General features: G+C 33.6%; 2 pseudogenes across 1 annotated transcript; one reads left to right on the top strand and one right to left on the bottom strand.

Annotated features, from left to right (window-relative positions):
• Positions 1-1,217: 1,217 nt before the first annotated feature.
• Positions 1,218-4,690, top strand: LOC143535560 (S-type anion channel SLAH4 pseudogene; annotated as a pseudogene).
• Positions 4,691-10,580: 5,890 nt separating this feature from the next.
• LOC143536730 (ribonuclease 3-like protein 3) lies at positions 10,581-15,299 on the bottom strand (annotated as a pseudogene). Its single transcript, XR_013135931.1, has 3 exons — positions 14,901-15,299; positions 11,153-11,299; positions 10,581-11,059 (listed from the first exon to the last, which is right to left on the bottom strand). The product of XR_013135931.1 is annotated as a ribonuclease 3-like protein 3 (transcript).
• Between the last annotated feature and the right edge of the window lie 5,685 nt (positions 15,300-20,984).

Here is a 20,984-nt window from a genome sequence, read left to right as displayed (position 1 = left end):
TTGTAAGAGTTTGTAAGTAGTTACTACCACTTTATATGACCGATTAATTGGTTGTCTCATTTTCAGCTAAAATTCTACTTTGTTGATATGACTTGTAATGAATAAAGATGTATAATCAAAGTTAGATAAATTTAAAAAAAATTAAAAGTGAATGGTTTTTTCTAATTTAACTATTTAAAAAAATCATAGAAATAATTTAGAGTGTTCATGGCTAATAATTGCTGGTTTAGACAATACGTTTGTGCTCGACCGTTATAAATATGGTTTTTATTGTATGATGGTCGGACAATTTAATTTTGGCTTTTTATAGTTTGAAATGATTTTTTTTTAATTTTCAAAATCATTAGTTTTTACTTAAGTTCATTTATATAACTATGTTTCAAAAATATAAAGCATAATGGTGTTATTTAAAAAAAAAAGTGAACTGCGGTTTTCGTCCATGTGGTTTTTCCAAATCTGTGATTTTAGTCCAACAGTTTCAAATTTGCGATTTCCGTACATGTGGTTTCATTTATCTTGCAATTAAACCTGAATTCATTAACCCCGCTAAGTCTGGTCGTTAAACGCATTAGTGTGCCCTTCACGTGAGAGACATTTTTGTCCGTTTTCTCCCCAAATAAACCCCAGCCGTAATTCGCAAGCCCCCCTCACGTGAGGGGCTGGGTGTATTTGAGGGGAAAAAGGACAAAAGTGCCCCTCATGTGAAGTGTACGCTGATTGGTTCAACAACCATACTTAACGAGGTTAATGAATTTGTGTTTAATTGCAGGTGAAATGCAGATTTGGACAAACCATAAGAACGAAAATCGCAGTTTAGTCTTAAAAAAACTAATAATAAATGTTAAATAGGCGGTTAAATTTATACGGTCGTTTCCTGGTTTCTAACTATCGGCTAGACCACTGAATTGAAAATCTCAAACGGCTTAATTGTTACTGTTTATGTTACTATCATGTCTTTTTTTTTTTTTCATTTGCGTAAACTCGTATTATATAAATATAAAATACATGATTATTACACTATGTTTGTATATAATATATTGAAGAAACAAAATTTAACGTTTTCTAATTTATCATCTGTTCTTAAAAAATAAAAACCGTAGTTGTTTTTTTATTCTCGTAATAATAAAAAGAACTAATAAATATTATTCAATTTCCTTCTCTATATATACACACAAAACCAACAAACTTGGATATCAATATCTTTATCTACTATAACAATGTGTAAAACACACACACAAACCACCATCTCCATTCCTAACACCACCACCACCATGCATGAGATCAAACCCACCCTACAACCACCATCCACACCACCGGAGGTTCACCTAACAAACACCCCAACAACCACCATCCACACCACCAACAACCACATTCTCACAACAATCAAATCCATTATTATTCCAATCATTTTAAAACTCCATGCAAGCTACTTTCACATACCTCTTTCCTTATGCTTCCAAACCCTCCTATGGAAAACCTTACGCGAGCCACCCGAACACGCGCATCATTATCGTAACATGCTACGAGTATTACCCTCCCATGCATTCATTCTCATGTGGTGTTTATCTTTGTTCATATTAGTATCAATTTCAATATTATATATTCTAAAATGTGCATTATTATCCAACTTGGTTAAACAAGAATACCTAAATAACATCAACGTAAATTACCTCTTTGCTCCATGGATTTCATGTCTCATTTTACTCCAATCGTGTCCGTTTTTCGCTCCCAAAACCGATAATAATAATAATAATTATTATTATTATTATTATTTCATTCTATGGTGTGTGTTCACTCTTCCTATTATTATTCTTAACGTGAAAATATATGGACAATGGTTAACTAAAGGAAAGAGGCTATTATCCACGGTGGCTAATCCGGCTAGTCAGCTATCGATGATTGGTAACTTTGTGGCAGCACGGGTGGTGGCGGAGATGGGGTGGAAGGAGAGTGCAATGGTTATGTTTTCTATAGGGTTTGTGCATTATGTGGTGTTGTTTGTGACATTGTATCAGAGGTTAACCGGAAACAGTTGCATGCCCGCGTTGCTTCGGCCGGTTATGTTCTTGTTTGTGGCTGCTCCGAGCATGGCTAGCTTGGCTTGGGACTCGATTTCTGGGAGTTTTGATTGTTGTTCAAGGATGTTGTTTTATCTTTCTCTGTTTCTGTTCTTATCTCTGGTGTGTTTAAAAGAGTCTGGATCAAATACAAATATAATTAACGTACAAAATGTGGGCATTAAGTAGAGTATTATATATATATACAAGTAGAGTAATTATATAATTACATCATAGAATAATAATTATTTTATGAGGTAATTAAATAATTACTCTACTTGAGTCTCACGTTTAGCAAACTAATTTTATATGAACGTTAACCTTTTCCTAAATAATAATATTCTAGTTAATTAACTAACTATTTAAACTTTTTTTACATCATAAATAACTTCATACACATGACCAACATATTTATTTTTAACTAAGTTTTACTATATTAAAGTCGTTGTTTCAATGAACTTGTTCTTGTAAAAATTTTTAAAAAGTTTGCAAATAACTTTGTGTTGAGGTGATGTTACATAAAGGGTAACTATTTTGATAACATGAAGTGTCATTTTATTAATTTTAAAAGATTGGAGTTTGCAATTTAAAATGGGCTAGCAGTGTAAATTGTTACCTGTTTGTTTTATGCTAACTTAATATAAGCTAACTTATATAATTAATAAATTATTCGCATCAATATTTTAAAAACTCGATCATAAAGTTAGGGATGTGTTATTTATACACCCTTTATAGGGTATAAATGAAAGATAAAATGTGTGTTAAAATGTGTATGAATAACAAAAAAGGTGTGTGAATAACCATCGCCTAAAATTATCCAGGGGACTTTAACTCAAAACCTTCCAACTTTTTATTGTTTTGATGGTTTTGTCTTAACTAATGAACCGTTTACCAATGAAACCTTGTAATATCTAAGAGCGCCAAAAATATTCTTAATAAGAAAAACGTTAGGGAAAATTCCCTAAATGATCTTTTTGAAGAGAGAGAAAAAATAAAAGACCCAAAAATTTCCAACTTTCCAATTATGATCCAATAATTTGTACTAAGGCGACACTTAGGAAATATAACCAACGAGATTCGAGAACCACTTAAAAGCTGACACGTGGCATGATTCTGACAAATCCGACCATATTTTTGAAAATCTTTGGGATTTCGTCCAAATCTTTTCTTTAAATTTTTTTGTAAAAAACAGTCTTTGCAGACGGTTTTTTTATGTTTTCTACCTGGTCGGTTCAAATTGTGATTATTCCTAACTTATTCATCTTCATCTTCATAATCAACATCTTCATCTTCATCTTCATCTTCATCTTCTTGGTGGCTGGCAACTCACTCACTAGAACATTAAAATTACTATTTGGTTGAGATTTGCAAGAGTTACGGTTCTTTACTTATTTTTTCAGATTTACGTTAAATAATTATCTGAACATGGGTGTTAGAAAATGCAATTCATATTATACGTGTGGTGTAAGTACATTCTCGTCTGAGTTCACCATGGATCAGATTTCATATGTATGTTTAAGCAGGTGTACTGTGTACACCCAATTGTCATTCACGGTTTATGAATAAGCTAACACTATAAAAACATACAAACATTCTGTATCACATATTCACATGCATGATACTCATAGGAAGAATAACATTGATACATGATATGAAATTGTAAAGAATACACAAATGTAACTTAGGGATAAAGATGAAGATGAAGAAGAAGATGAAGATAAAGAAAAAGTTAGGAATAATCATACTTTGAACGGACCAGACAAAAAACATAAAAAAACCATATTGAGAGACTGCTTTTTACAAAAAGATTTAAAGAAAAGATTTGGAGGAAATCCCCCAAATTTTCAAAAATATGATCGGATTTGTCATAATCATGCCACGTGTCAGCTTTTAAGTGGTTCTCGAATCTCATCGGTTATATTTCCTAAGTGTCGCCTCAGTACAAATTATTAGATCATATTGAGAAAGTTGAAAATTGTTGAATTTTTTTTTTCCTCTCTCTTCAAAAAGATCATTTAAGGAATTTTCCCAAAACGTTATTATCCCTAAAAGTTGGTCAACTTTGTCCGATGAAAGGGATCGGTGTACGGCCCTTTGCAATTTAATAATCATTAAAAGTTATAAAAATTTATAATCATTTCACTAAATTAATTTCTTATATTCTACACATTATAAAATCATAGATTCATAGGGATATACTTTTTCAGCAAACAAAATTTCCACACGAGCTAATTAAACACTTGTTAATTTTATGTTGAATTTTTAAGGTGTCAAGACCAAATTTATTCAAGAAATCTATGAAAAAATATAACGTGGTATGGTGGGCATATTCATATCCATTAACAATATTGGCATTGGCCTCAACCGAATATGCACAAGAAACGAAGACGGGTTTTGCTCATTTGCTCATGATAATACTCTCTGGACTCTCAGTACTCGTTTCACTCATTCTAATGGTGTATACAGCTCTCAACACTAATATCTTGATGCCTCGTGATGGTGACAATGACGATCTTATGTTCGTGTCCGTAAAATCAAATACTATGAATAGCAATAACCCTGACACTTTGACATGCTTGATGAGATATAGATATCTAGAAATTATGACATTAATTGTATTTATCTGTGATTAATCTTATTACAAAAGAATCCAATATATTTGATGTAAACAAATCAGGAAATTAATCAATACAAACAAGTAAAGAAATTACGGAATGACAAGCTAGATGACCTCGTTGATTATCGTATTTGCGTAGTTATACATCACAACTAGAAAAACGAGTATATATCACCGTTAAGTGTTTGATATAAGAGTTCATAATTAAATACCATATATATAGACCGTCCGTCAGAAATTTGTTCGTAAATATATCTAGATTGATTAGAAATGTTTGTGCACGATTTTATGTTATGCCTTTTTTATGCTAATTAAATTATTATGTAAATTTTTCATGGTGACGATTCAATATGCAATCCCGAGCAACCACCACACGATTCAATGTGCAAACCTGAGAAACCACCACAGCAAACAAGAAACATAAGATATCTTATTGGTCATTTCATGATTTTATTTTTTTGGGTTTACTTTTTTCGGTTACTCTAGCGTATAATGCAAGGACTGTATCAGTTTCATAACGAACCAAACCAATACTGATAGAATTCCCGTCATGTGTTCATCGGAGCGCATAGGCCAATACCACTAGTTTAAATCAATACTTCATGATTCCTCTTTGGTTGTCCATCCTGTCACCAAAACAAAGAACTTTGTCTTAGATATTATGCAATAACAGGAAGGATGAACGGGTAAAAAATTATATAAAGAAACCCTAAACATTATGGATAAGTACGCAATTACTTCTAAAAAGTTTCACGGATGTGAAATACGTGTCATATTAGGTGATACATGACTGCGACATTACCCGAGATGTGCATACTTATTTACCCGAATCATACCAAAAAACATTTTACATATTTTCCTTTTATCCTGCTATAATAACCTAGTTAATTCATTAATTTCTTGAATAATAAGGTTATGTAAATTTAAAGTAAATTGGATTTTTCATAAATCAAAGGCTCATTAACCGATAATAATCCACACTAATAATTTGGCTACCGACAGTCCCAACTTTTAATGTTGTTGCTAAGAACAATGAAAATGAAGGTTCCACTTGATTTACAATTTGACTGCTAACGGTCCAAGTTGCATAATCATCAATAATATACACTCGGTTTACATTTGATTTTCACTTGATTTCGCTAGTATATCTCCCCCATTTAGTTCATAATCATCCTTTTGAGCAAAATTGAACTATAATTAAATATAAATTTATAATTATTTTGTTACTAGGATTGTCCATAACACTCAAAGTGAAAGTTCATATTTTTAGTTGTCAGAGTGATAATGTGAATTATTATCAGTCAATGAGTCATATTTTAAATTATTAAAGTTCAATTTACCAAAATTAGATTCGAGAAGAAAAACTATTTGAAACTTCCAACGAGATATTTCTAAAAACTAACCGGTATATAGACCGATACCTCCAACGGGTAATTACGCTTTATTTATCCAACAAGTATTGAGAAAAGGTATGAGGCATAGTTCAATCGAGTATAAGACTACGGTTACCATTACTTTTTACAAATACGTGACATTCTCCCTAAAAATGAATTCTCCATCGGCAAAGGAGGTACCTTGCCAAACGAAAATTTTATCGGGGATTCGTCACCATTGAGGAGACAAGTTACCTAACTACAAAAGGATATATTGAATTTTTCAATATTTAGTTATCTATCACAACTTATCAAGAGATATCTTAATGACGTCTATTTATTTGTATATTTTTTCGTTAATCCAAATAACATATATAAAAGAATTTGAATATGACGCTACTTGTCGCTAATACATGTAATTACTAACAATTTATTGAATTCTGAATAAAATTTCCTTAGGTGTTTTTTCGTGCATGCTCATAAATTCATATTTGCGATGATTCATACGTTGATGATCCATGGCAAAATTTCAAAATAATGTTTTGAAACGAATATGATCTTATTTCTTGTAACTTTATCCTCACAAGTAAACTTGACTTTTTTTTTCAGAGATGACAAATTAAAGATAAATCATGTCAAGGGTACCATTTCTCTTATTTGTAGCAGAAGATATTGCTTTCATCCATCACGTTTCAATTAGGGGTGTTTTCGCAACTCTTTTTTGTTTTTCGTATAGAAAAACAATTCGTTTTCTCTACTTGAGAACCCGATTGACTGATTCTCCAAATAAGATGCTTTATTTTTGCAACGGATTTTTTCCTTAGAATAATTATCATATTATATTAGATATATAAATTTTTTATCACACATATTTAGGTACATTAATCATCCCTTTTGTACTCGTGACTCGTATCCATTTAAATGCATGTATTTGATACACCAGAAAACAACACTTTTATAAGTGATAGATTAATTGACTGATTGTGACGGATCATACAAAATGTTAAAAGAAAATATAAACTTGAAGATCATTAGCGGTCCTTAGGTGATTAATGACAAACCGAGCAGCATCATCCCTCCCCCCCCCCCCCCCCCCCACAAAAAAAAAAGAAGGTATTATCCACTATAGAAGTAGAACTGTTTGGCAACCTTGTGCTGAGTCATTAAGAAATCCGACCGATTAAGAGATAACATTTGAATCAGTTAGCATATTACTATAACTTGGTTATTAAGAGACTGGTTTGTAGAAATATGAAGATGATCTAAAAGCTCGGTTTTTGATCATACACATTATATTTTATAAGAAAGAAGAAGAAAAGAATTCTAGGTGTTACCCATTAAACCCGCACTAATAACTATTTGTTTTAAACCGTTGCCTAACATTGCCTCTTTCATTTTCGACCTCTAATTTCTAGGTTTGTAAAGTGAAGCAATTGTGCATTGAAAGAAAAAACATTAACATGTACGTTAATGTTATACACCACACTTGTGGTAGTGATGCGTCTTTCACAAGTCTTATATCTCCATTCATTGATAATAATAATGTTATATGGTCTCATCACGTAAGCATGCAATGATTTTAATTCTTTTTGTTATAGAGAACAACTTGGTATGGAATTATAAATACCAAACACCCTATTGTCTTACTAGACTATGATGGTTCATTGTGAGTGATCCATGTCTTCATATCTTATCAAGTACTTAACAAAAAGTTTTAAAGTTGGAGCTATTAGTTTAAAGTCTCTTTCATCTAAGTACTTAGCATTTGACATTACGTGACGCCTCTAATTACTTTTCAGAAACTACTAATGTTGGCAAGTGTTGTTACACTACATCCATCGGGTTGTCATGTTAAGTCGTTCATAGTGCTCTCGAGATTAGATCCAAGTTGCAGGATGTAAAACTCGTTAGATAACCCAAAACTGGAGCCCTTTGAAGACCCCTGACGCTCAAGTCAATAACCCGCCATTATATAAATGTGTTGGGTGTATATAGACATGTAAATAAGGGTAGGAGATTAAAGTTGGGTGTATATAGACATGTAAATAACCGAACCTAACTGATTAAGCATTACTTTGATCCTTAACAATCATCTTCTTCTAATGATATTATGTTTCAATACTTCAAATGATATTTATCCAACTTTCTTTGACTATTGTATACTTGATCGTCGATATTTCATTCCATTAGTAACATATATTAATTCGTTTCAATGATAGTAACTTTAAATTGCATTTATTTTCTTATACAATGTCTTAATAGTTAGCTTTTCACCTATTAAAACTTAAAACTAAGTTCACGGGTAATCATTTATGTATATTTTGGAAGTAATGTGTACAACCTAATTGTTTATTAGTCCGTGTTAAAAGTTTGGGTTTAGCATTTAATTAACCGAACCAAACCGAATTAGTTGCTAATAACCGACTCACCAAAACCGAAGAGCTATTGTTTTTAATAACTGAAGTGTTTGGTTATGGTTTCGGTTATTGCCATTAATCGAACTGAACCGAACCAAACTGTGCACACCCCTAACCTTGATACCTGAAACGGATGAAGGTTAACTTATTTTGTTAATTGAGTGTTTAATGACCAAAATACCCTTATTATTATAAAATAAAAAATAAAAGTATTTATTAAAGTCTTAGGGCCCACTCTAAGCCTAATTATAGCATAAAATTTGGGCTTAGTAAAACTGTGTTTGGCAGTCCACAACTCCACACAGAATAGGCCCAAAATGAGTTTACTTGAATGCCAAAATATTTATGGCTCAAGTTTTGTTATGTTCGTCATTGCGTCACATGATATGGTCAGTTTATATTCCTCAAATCTATAATTTTTTTAAAAGCCGAATATATAAGACCCAAAACGAAAATCTCTAATCAGTAGCTAGGCTAACAACTAAAAAAGTGCATTAAGATTTTGTGAGTACAGTAAATGTCTCGTTCGTTCATTTATATTCATGATAGTTCATTTATTTACGTCTATTTATGCTTGTTCGTATATGTTAATAATCAATAATGCATGTTTATTAACTACGTTCATTTAGTTATTCATATATTTTTTTTGGGCCCATTACAATTAGTCTAGTTTTTCTATTTTTCAGATCCAACAAACGATGTTCACGTTTACTTTTAATCGTGTTCTCTCGATTATGTTTGTTCATATATGATCAGTTAGTACCTCCGCGAACCGTTCATTTATACTATGGAGTATTAATTAACAAATGAACATGAATATGAACACGCTCATTTCTTAACAAATGAACACCGACTAGAAAACCGTGTTCATTATTGTTCATGTTTAAATGTTTGTTCGGTTAATGTTAAACGAGCAAACATAAACATGCTTATTTTCATTCTGTTCGTTTCCAAGCCTATAGAGTTTTGGTTCAAGTGGTTAACCCAAAACCAAGATCATTTTTTTTTGTCTTCACTTGGAAGTACATACAGTATTCCATGTGACAAATAACCCTCCACTTTCCTTATTTGTTCCTAAAATGAAAGGACCACAATTGGAACCTTGTACAACATTAGCATAAGTTTTTCAGCTGTCTTTTTCTAACTAGTGTGTAACAAATATATGATAAATAGTTTCCATCTAGAAAATGTTGAATTCATTACACAAAGGTGAAAAACATTTTTTAAAAATGTAACATGAAAATTGAATAAAGCAAAAGAATATTAAAAAAGGTTTGATGTGTATGCATTTGATTGGCCCTTGACAATTATTACACAACGTTTGCCTGCCTCACGCTCGTTGTTCGCTTCACCCTGTCGCCCCCAACCCATCTGTTTTGGTGTTGGGCGACGCCTTCATCCTAGGTGGGGCTGTTACGTATGCCCTAACAATGCTTTCATTTTACCGTTAGTGTTTAATGTAAGTGTTTAGCATTAAAAATGTTGTGACTAGGTTTTTTATAGTTTTTTCTGTTCAGAAAGACAATCAGATTATATTTAATTTGTCACCAGAATTGTTACTTTGCTCGTTAATTAGCAAACTGAGATGTGCATAATTGCATATAGCTGGTGTTGTAGATATCGCTAGACATTAATCGGGCGGTGGGGTAAACGATTAATCGGATTTGAATTTTATACGTAAAATTTTCAAATATACGTATATATACCAAATTTTCTATATAAACTCTTGACCGATTATGTCTAAATAGGGATAATCGGCGATTAGTACGTGAAATTAAAACAAACGATTAATCAGGAATTAATTTACGTCTAACATAATTTTTACAACAATTTATATAATTAAATATGAATAAAGAAAAGTAGGTCATAGATTCGAGCATTACATCATTACATAATCACGTGAAAGAAGATTTATGTAAAATATAGCTTCAACTTTTTAACTTTATATACCATCACACACGTATCACTTTGGTACGAACATCATATGATATTGTTATTTAATAGGCTTAATATATTTATTTCTTAACTAAATCCCACCTGTTTTGACATTTCATTAAGCATATTTGTAAATGCTAAACACAAACTAATCCACTAAAAAGATGAAAGCCTATAAATATTAGCAAAATGGATTCAACTTCAACTTATAGCAAGTAAAATGTCAAGAAAGTATGATAAAAAAAAACCGAAATAACAACAGTCAGTGCAAAAACATAGCAAACAGAACACAATAACGCAATAACCCTCTTCGTTCCAAAATAAACGAGCTTTTTCCTTTGTAACCACACAGGGAAAAGCTCGTTTAATTTGATACAAAAGTGGTGTTCGGTCAAGCACCAATGCAACCACCTTTACTACCGAAAAGATTCTTGTACGCATCATCCGCTGCTCTATTCACAGCGATTATCTTCTTCAACTTATAACACCCCCTCCCAATCATCTCATTTCTATATAAATCTCAATCTGCCCGGTTTTACTCCACAAATCAATCGCCTGCGGTTTGAGCCCACTCTTCAGGCACGCTTCATTAAACCTAGCCACCGGATGCTGCATTAAGTTTTCTGGTGTGGTTAACGGCTGCAACAAACGCTCAATAACCTGTAACAACCGAGTTTATAATCCATAATAAATTAGACAAGTCGAAATAATACGTAATATTGATATTAAATGCAGTATGTTATTACTTATCACCTTCCAGGTATCATCCATTGATGAATCTGTAACCAGAAAGATAGCACCGATCAGAGACTTGAATATATCAGCAAGGACTTTTGGTGGATCAATCATACCATGAGAGTGTGTAGGGTACTCTATAATCCCTTCCATGAATTCTTGAATCTGTTTTTTTTAACAAACAAATATTCACATGAAAAACTGGTCCCTGAATTAAAGCACTTAACAATCTTTAAAACTGTAAACAAACCGAATGTTTGGCGGTAAGTTCGTTGGTTTTATAAATGAACGAACATGAACAAGGAATTTCATCCAATTGAGCTGTCTCCGAGAATCGTTAAAAAAATTTTGGGCCGAAGACGAAAATATTTTTGGGTCTTAAGTAAAAGGGTTTATTTTTGTTGGTTTTAAATAATTAAATTATTAAATGGGCTTACTTCATTAAGATTTGGGTTGTGCAAAAAGTTGTTTTGTTGTTTTTTTAAATATATATAAAAATATGTTTGAATGAGTTCAGTAATTGAGTTTAAACATTAAAAATACATATTTTTTCATAAAAATCTATAAAAATATATATTTTTTTAAAAAAATTCCGGGCCTACCGGGTGATCAGGTCATCGACCACCCCACCCTCCTATCCAAGTCGGCCTTGCGAATAGAGGCAATGTTAGTTTAATTGTGTTCGCGATCGTTCGATAATGTGTTTGCCTACGTTTATTTACAACCGTTTTTGTTGTTTTTTCATTAAATGTTTTTAATTACTGTTCTAATCTTATCATATAAATTTTAAGCAAAACTTTCAAGTATAAAACAAACAATTAAGCAAAACTTTCAAGTATAAAACAAACAAAAAATACATTTAAATGAATAATTTTTAAGTAAATTAACATATAAAATATGGAGAAAAGATCAATCAATCAATCAATCAATCATACCCAGTAAAATCCCACCGACAGCAGAGCTATAGGTAGGGTCTGGGGAGGGTGGGATGTAGGCACACCGTACCTCTATCCAAAGGAATAAAGAGGTGGCTTCCAGAGAGACCCTCGGCTCTAAGAACATGTGTATGAAGCAAAAAAAGGAAATCAAAGTTTAACAGTTATATAAAAAACTACTACTAATTATAATAATATTAATAATAAGGTCACAGTTTAACCGCAATATAAAAGCTAATAATAATAATAATAATAATAATAAAATATGTAAGGGAAATACCATTATGGTATGTGACCTAAATAAGTTAAGTCTAAGCCCTAAGGTATTCAATTCTCTCTAAAAATCCTTAACTTTAATTCTACTTCTCCACGAATTCCTATCCTCAACCATGTCCTCGGAGAGGTTTAGGTCTATCAAATCATGCCTAATCCTCTCATCCCAAGTCAATTTCGGTCGTCCTCTACCCCTCCTCCCCTCTATAATAATGTTTTCTACGGATCTAACAGGATTCGTCGTCTGTCTTCTCTTTACATGTCCAAACCATCTCAATCACCACTCTCTTATCTTGTCTGCTATGTTCGCCACCCCTAATCTCTCGCGAAGCACAATGTTTCTTATTCTGTCTAGCCTTGTGTGCCCACACATCCAACGTAGCATTCTCATTTCTGCTACCTCCATCTTCCGCACTTGTGCCTTCTTGATGGCCCAACAATCTGTTCCATATAGCATTGCAGGTCTAACTGCCACCCTATAGAATTTTCCCTTCAGATTAGTCGGGAAACTCTTGTCGCACAATATACCTGTGGCTGCTTTCCATCTACACCATCCTACCTGAACTCGGTGGGTCACATCACTATCTAATTCCCCATCGCTCTGTACAAATGATCCTAAATACTTGAACTTCGTTACCTGCGGGACCACCTGCCCTTCAATTGTGATGTGTGCGTCTTCACTGTCGTTTATCTCACCAAAATCACAGTGTAGGTACTCCGTCTTAGATCGGCTAATCTTTAAACCTTTTGTCTCTAAGGTTGTTCGCCACTCCTCAAGCCTCATATTTAGATCTTGTTTTTTCTCAGCAAGTAACACAATATCGTCTGCGAACATCATGCACCACGGGAGAGTCCCCTGAATCGACTTTGACAACTCATTCAAGACTACTGCAAAAAGAAACGGGCTCAACGCTGACCCCTGGTGAAGACCTACCTCTACAGGAAATAAATCAGTATCCCCCACTGGCGCACGGACACTTATTTCACTCCTGGTATACATATCTATAATTATCTCTATGTATTTCCTGGGCACTCTTCTACCCTCCAAGCACTCCCAGAGCACCTGTCGTGGCACACTGTCGTAGGCCTTTTCTAGGTCAATAAACACCATATGTAGATCACGCTTCTTCTCCCTATACTTTTCCATTAATCTTCTTATAAGGTGTATTGCCTCTGTGGTGGAACGCCCCGGCATGAAGCCAAATTGGTTGACCGTAACCTGAGTTTCTCGTCTAAGTCTAACCTCAATCACTCTTTCCCATAGCTTCATAGTATGACTTAGTAGTTTGATTCCTCGGTAGTTACCACAACATTGGGCGTCTCCTTTGTTCTTATAGATAGGAACTACAACGCTGCTCCTTCACTGGTCTGGCATCTTACCTGATTTGAGAATACTATTGAACAGAGTAGTTAACCACATGACTCCTTCCTCCCCCAGACACTTCCACACCTCGATGGGTATGTTGTCTGGGCCAACCGCCTTAGACCTTCCCATCCTCCTAAGTGCGTCCTTCACCTCTTCTCGTGTGATCTGTCGGCAGTAGCAGTTATTCGATTGTTGTCGTTGAAAGTTTGTGTTGTCATGTTCTTCTTGGTAAGCTCTCCCATTGTTAAAAAGATTGTGGAAGTAGGTTTGCCATCTTAGCTTGATGTCCTGCTCCTTGACCAGTACATGCCCATCTGTATCCTTTATGAACTTCACCGGTCCTAGATCTTGCCTTCTACGCTCCCTGGCTTTGGCAATCTTAAACATAGCATGTTCCCCCTCTTTTGTTTCTAGACTTTCATACATCCGTTTAAAGGCCGCCTTCTTTGCTTCCGCCACTGCCTTCTTTGCCTCTATCTTGGCCGTTTTGTAGTTGTCCCTCAATTCCACTCGCTCCTCCTCATTCGTGCACCTCATTAGCTCCCTAAAACATCCTTGTTTGTCCCTTATCTTGTCTTGCACTGCGTCATTCCACCACCAAGACTCCTTATGCCCACTTGACTTTCCTGTTGTGACCCCGAGAAAAGATATAATACAATAATTGTTTAACGTACATTAGGTACAAGAATAATTAAATTCATGAAATCGATCCATGAAATCACATCACAAGATCTCGAAATCGTCAATACATATCCAATTAATCATTGGTTCACCTAAATAAACAGTTTTGGATCATTAATCGATCAGTTTTTTACTTTTCTTCACGAAAACTGTTTTTGAGCGTTTTAGTTTTTGACCAAGTGTTTTAGTATTTTTACCTTTGAGCGTTTTTGTTTTTGCCTTTAAATGTGTCGTATCATTAAACAATTATTGTGCAGTAAATTATGAATACTAAAATAAAACAAACACAAACTTTGTGCTAGCCAAATAAAAATAAAACACTGTTTGTTACGTTGGCTTCCTACCCAATTAAAATGGATCACGGAATAAAAGTGACAATATTTTTTGGGAAAAAGCGATCAAACTTTAATATTAAACCTAGATCCAAAACAGAGCATTATCTTCACAACAAATAATAATAATAATAATAATAATAATAACAAAAACCGTAAATTAACTTAACAAAACTTACCTGTCCATCAAGAAGCGGTTTCCGGTGGCGTAAATACTTATGCAACCCATACCTCAGCGCGGCTCGAGCCAGCGCCTCAGTGTCAACATTAGCGGCTCGTAGCCGAGTCAACTCACCAGGCGCCATATTCTCATACAGAGTATAATGCAGTTTAGCAATCAAGTGGTTCAAAACCGAGTCACCTAAATACTCAAGCCGCTCGTACGATATAGACTCGTCTGACTTGTACGAAGCATCGGTGAAGGCTTCGGTCAGGAGTTGTTTGTTTTTGAACTCGTAGCCGATGATGGTTTCAACCTCGGTTAGGCTCGGTTGGTGGTGGAGGCTTAGGGTTTCAAGAGAGGTCATAATATTATTATTATTATTATTATTATTATTATGTTGTTCCATGGGAAATGTTTGGTTGGTTTCTTGTTGGCGAAGGGTTTGAGGGGTGGTAACGTGCACGAGAGGGTGACTCGTGACGGTGACCTTTTTATAGAAAGAAATATTATTATTGTTATTATTATTATATTCTATATGATATTCAACGGTGAAACCGTAAGATAAAGACTTGGTATTTCTTGTAACTTAGGTAGGGATGACAATGAGTCGGGTTTTGGTCGGGTTTAGGTATTCTCAAACTCATACCCGGCTATTAAAGTTCATCTTAAACTCGTCGGGCTTTAATCGGGTAACTACCCATCGGGTTTCGATAAAATACCCGTCGGGTATACTCGGCTCAAAACCTGACGGGTTTTGACAAAATATAACTAATCGATTACAAAAATGGTTATCAAGACAAAATATCTCAAATAATTAACATAAACAAGTTTCGACAAATAACATATTTGGAATATAGTACATATATAATGTAATAAGCTATACCGGGTACATCAGGTACATAATCGGGGTAAATGGGTTTATGTTATCGGGTAATCGTGTCGGGTAATCGGGTATATTAGAAATCCCAAACCCGTCCCAAACCCGCGAAAAATTTTAAAACTATTCCCAAACCCGTCCCATTTTGTCGGGTTTCGGGTTTTCCCATCGGGTTCGGGCTTCATTGCCATCCCTAAACTCGGGTTTGATTCCTGCTTTAGAGGCACAAGAGTGATGATTAGCAACTAGACGAGTATGTGGCTTTCACCATTTTGATCGTTGAACTGAACGAGTTTTATCTCACCATGTCGTGCATTCAGGCGAGTGTTTATGGGTGTTGGCCTTATGTGAGGGTTTTTTCCGAATAAAAAGACGAGCGTATTCCGATGTGATGAGTTTTACCAGTAGTTTATTTGAAGGATTCGTTAGTTGTTAAAAAAAGAAAGAATAAAAGTGTAGGATATGTTATGGAAAAATCAATCTTTCATTTAAGAGAAGCAAATAATCAGTGGCGGATGTATGTTAACACTAGGGATAGCCTCCGCTACCCCTCAACTTCTCGTCGGTAGCGTGTAAAAAAAGATTATGTCAGTTTTCGTGTTTCGTTACCCCTTGAAAAAAATAACGTTACTCTTATGTGTTTTAAGCCCAACCAATTTAAAAATTCAACCCAACTAAAGTCCAAACAAATGTGTAAAGCCCAACTAGGGGTGCTCAAAATTTGATTCGATTCGAAACATTTGAAATTCGACTCGATTCGAATTCGAATATAAAGATTCGAATTCGATTTCAAAATATTCTAATTCGATTCGATTCGTATTCGAGTATAGTAATCGAATACGAATTCATGATTTTTTATTCGATTCGATTCGAAATTCGAATTCAAATTATATAATATGTTAATATATATTTAATTTATTAATTTGGGTCAAATCTTACATAATAAATGTCAAAACATAATAATATATCCCAACAACCCGTACTGATATTTCTTAATTTTGCTAATACTTAATTTTGAACTTATTTTCATGTGGTATTGTAGCTATTTTAAACTTATATTTATGTGTTTTACATTGATGATTATAATTTTTGAAGTTTTTGACATATGTGAATTTGTATCAATTCAAATTTATTCGAATTCGAGTTTCAAATACGAATATAATCGAATTTCGAATATGGGATGTAATACGAATACGAATACGAATCGAATAATCCAACTTTTAAACGAATACGAATCGAATACGAATACTAGCAAAAAAATAAATTATTCGAATTATTCGATTCGATTAACTTGAAAAATCGTTATTCGATTCGATGAACACCCCTAAGCCCAATCAATAAAACTCATTAACCCTTAAAATATGCTACACTTAAAATAATATATATACACTTGTTAGATGATATTTTAGACCTCACAAATGCTTTATCAAAACCTCTTAAAAAAATCAAGCCTTGTTAGAGGCGTCTAAGCTGATAAGCAGGACGACCTGAACATTGAATAATCTAAGACAAAACGGGTTTGACAATATGTTAGCTAGAGTGACATCTTTTGTGAAAAAAACAAGATTAAGATGTTTGATATGACAAAAAGTTATGGTAATCAACGAAACCGAAATTACTAATCGACATCATTTTGAGGTTGAAGTTTTTAATACCTTTTGGATATGCGAATTCAAGAACTTGGAAATAGATTTAGTGAGGTCTCAACTAGTTTGATAGAAATTATGTCCTGTTTAAATCCTTGTGATCCATTTTCTAAGTTTGATATATCGAAGATAGTGGCATTTTCTAATATATATCTGAATGACTTTAGTAATGAAGAAAGATGTGTATTTCGGTTTCCAACTTTCAAGCTTTTCAGTATCTACCAACTTTCAAGCTTTTCCGGTTTCCATCATTACAAGAGCAATGTCACATATTCCACACAATTTTGTAATTAATCAGTATTTTGGGTTTCCACAGTTAATCAGTATTTCGGGTGATCTCATGACCTTTTATCACACTTTAAATAAATATGATAAATTTACAAAATTTTGTGGAATATGTGACTTTGCTCGTGTAATGGTGGAAACCGGAAAATGCTTCACTTTTCCTTTGGTTTATCGTATATTGATGTTGGTTTTACCGGCTGCAAACGCAACCGTTGAAAGATGTTTTTCTAAAATGAAGTTTATCAAGACGGATTTGCGCAATTGAATGGGTTATGAGTATTTGAACAATGTTTTAATTTGTGCGGTCGAAAGAGAAACTCTTGATAAAGTAAAAAAAGAGGATTTAATGGCTCGATTTCAAGCTTTTAAAAACTGAATGAGAAAAATATGCAGCCCACATGTTTAAATTTATTTAAATCGTGCTTTTGTTTTTGTGTAGTTAGACAATATGAAATATGGTTAAAAAAATTTTGAACGTTACCACTGACATTTGGTTCTAGATCCGCCGCCACTGCAAATAATATGGTTTTATGAAGATTATAGTAGAATCGAGAATTAAGTCAGATCATCAATTGGTAATTGCATCAGATTTCTAAAAATTTCTAAAAATAAAATCTACTTGTTTTCATTTTTGGAAAGAAATTTTCATTAAATAGAATTAAAATATTGTTTTATGGTATTTACATTATAGAATTTTATTATTATTTTTTAAAGAAAGTTTTAAGAGGGTTTAGTTGATCAATGATTTAGGTTTCGTATTCCGTTTCCTTTTCGTTTGTTTCGATAAACATATCGATTAATTTGATTCTTTCTTTTTCTCTTGACGCTTTTCCGAACAAAATGTATAGATCTTGTTCATGATAGATTAACAAACGTGTGCAAAAGCTCTATTTGTCTATGTCATTATATGAGTTTATTCTCTTTTGCGTATGGCATTACCACTTCCTAGCTTTGGCAACATCCACTAAATCGGAATTCAATTTGAAAGCCATATTTCAACTTGGACGTTTTCGGGATGCCAATAATAACCAATGAATGACAAGTGCTTTTCCTTGTATGGATACTATGTAGTTCATACCCTTGGACTTTTAATGCCACTAATAACCAACGAATGATAAGTGCTTTCTCTCTCACCTACAAGAATATCTTGCCACCCTCCCGTCAGCTCCAACCACTGTAGTCAATTTGGCTATGAGGATAGGTTCTACCACGGATTACCGTTAGTATCAAATATAAATGGCCTTGGTGAAACATGGAAACCAATAGTCGAAAAGCTTAGCAATATATAAACTTAGCACTTGGAATATCTCTTATTTGCTGGGAGATTGACATTGGTCAAATCGGTGTTTGGGAGTTTCTCTTATTTTTTTTGTACAAGTTTTTGGTGTCTAAATCACTTATTGAAGTGCTTGAGAAAATAAGGAATAACTTTTTTTTGTGGTGGAAATAGAAGCAAATGGAAAACACATTGAATTGCTTGGTGTAATATCATTAAACCGAAATAACTTGGGTACTTGGTCAAAAATTCGTAATGTATTACACGAACTCATTACTAAAAGGAATATAGGATTTCATAATAAAACAAAATTTTGGAGAGTTGCTTAGCTAAGACTTTCATTAAAGGATATGTATCCTAAGCTATTTGAGCTTGAGTGCAAACAGACGTGTCTTGTGACAGATAGGGTTATAAAAGGGTACGGGAGAGGTTTTTGACTATTTGGAAGTGGAAAGTTAAAATCTCTTGACAAATGTTAAAACAAAATTTCATCGGGTTAGGATGGTTGTTCACGAGTTAAGAAATCAACGGGTATCTTCACAATGAAATCTTTAAGTAAAATTCTACACGCAATGGTATGGAGGATTCATAGATAAAAAGTTATGATTGGTTTACGTGCGAAATTAAATTAGTGTCTTGTTTAAAGTGGGGATTGTTGTAGTATCTGTACCATTAGCAAAAATAGCGATACATAGAGAGGTACATTTACAATCTGTTGGCTGCAAATTATGTTTATTGGGGGGTCGATGATGCATGTCATGTTTTCTATTTTTGTAAAGTTGATACTGATATTGGAGAAAAGTGAAACAGTGCCAACTGGCGGGTTGTGCGTGCAATTACAAGAAATAACTCAGTTGAGACACTTGTAGTGCACATCTCAAAGGCAACGATTGACATCAAGACCCATCAGGTTTGGCTCTCTAGTGTCTACATGACGTGTGCTGGGAATTATGAAAAAATAGGAACAAACTTGTGCTTAAAGGGTTTAACAAATCGTGCAAGAGAATTTTAATGACATTAAGAAGTCTACTTTCAATTGAATAAAACATGGATCAATGTGGAATTCATTGAACTAGGATATCTGGATTGGCAGCCCACTTGGAGCCTTTTGGGCACTAGATCTATATATGGAGTTTTAAGCGGGTGGAGGTGAGCAATTGTCCTTTTGGTTCAATCGCAAATCGCATGAGATGATGATTAAAGTCTGAAATATTTAAGATCTCAAGTTTAAAATCTGACTTAATATAGTTTTTTTTATAACGTGAGTTTCATCATTAATGATTAATGATGTTTATGAGTGATTTTTTTTCCTTTTTAGCTCGAGTGAGGTGACTCTAACCCGGCCCTAGGCCAACCGTTTACACTTTGTTCTTTCATGCAAGTGCATACCGGCCATATGAGTACATGACAAAAGAAAAACCCCTATCATAGGTATCTATTCCTAAATAATAGGACCACAATCTGATTTTTTCACAGTTGGAATCATCACATGTTCCACATCTTTGTCTTCTTCTCACCACGTGTAAAACAAATAGTAAAAGAAGATTCTATAACTTTTTAACTCAATGATCAATGGATTTAATATAAGTGTTTGATAATAAATATCAACATTAACTTTGTAATTAGGTTTTTATATCATATCATTATTATCGAAAAGATATTTTAGGTTATGTTTAACAAAACGTTAATATTTCGCTTAAAATCCTATTTAATTTAAACAATAGTCAATCAATCAAAAATATATGTCATAAAAAATGTTGTCGGAATATTTAAAATCTAGTTCGAATCAAAGAAGCACATGAGATCATTCGTAATGGGACATTGTAGGAGCCATTATAAGAGCGGATAAAGTCCTTTTATAATATAGTCCAATGTGGCTTGAAGTGGTAACGATTAAAGAAGTGATCCATTACAACCGTTTTTTATTTAAAAGAATGATGATGAGGGTGGAAAATGCTTGCTAAGAACATTAACAATTACACGTGACCTGATACTAAAATACCATTAAACAGTTTA

The sequence above is a fragment of the Bidens hawaiensis genome, unplaced genomic scaffold (genome assembly GCF_021521415.1).
Source record: "Bidens hawaiensis isolate Kalapana, Puna unplaced genomic scaffold, B.hawaiensis_p1.1 tig00000780_1, whole genome shotgun sequence".
Classification (NCBI taxonomy): domain Eukaryota; kingdom Viridiplantae; phylum Streptophyta; class Magnoliopsida; order Asterales; family Asteraceae; genus Bidens; species Bidens hawaiensis.
The sequence above is the reverse complement of the archived record's forward strand: the minus strand, read 5'-3'. Positions and strand labels throughout refer to the sequence as shown.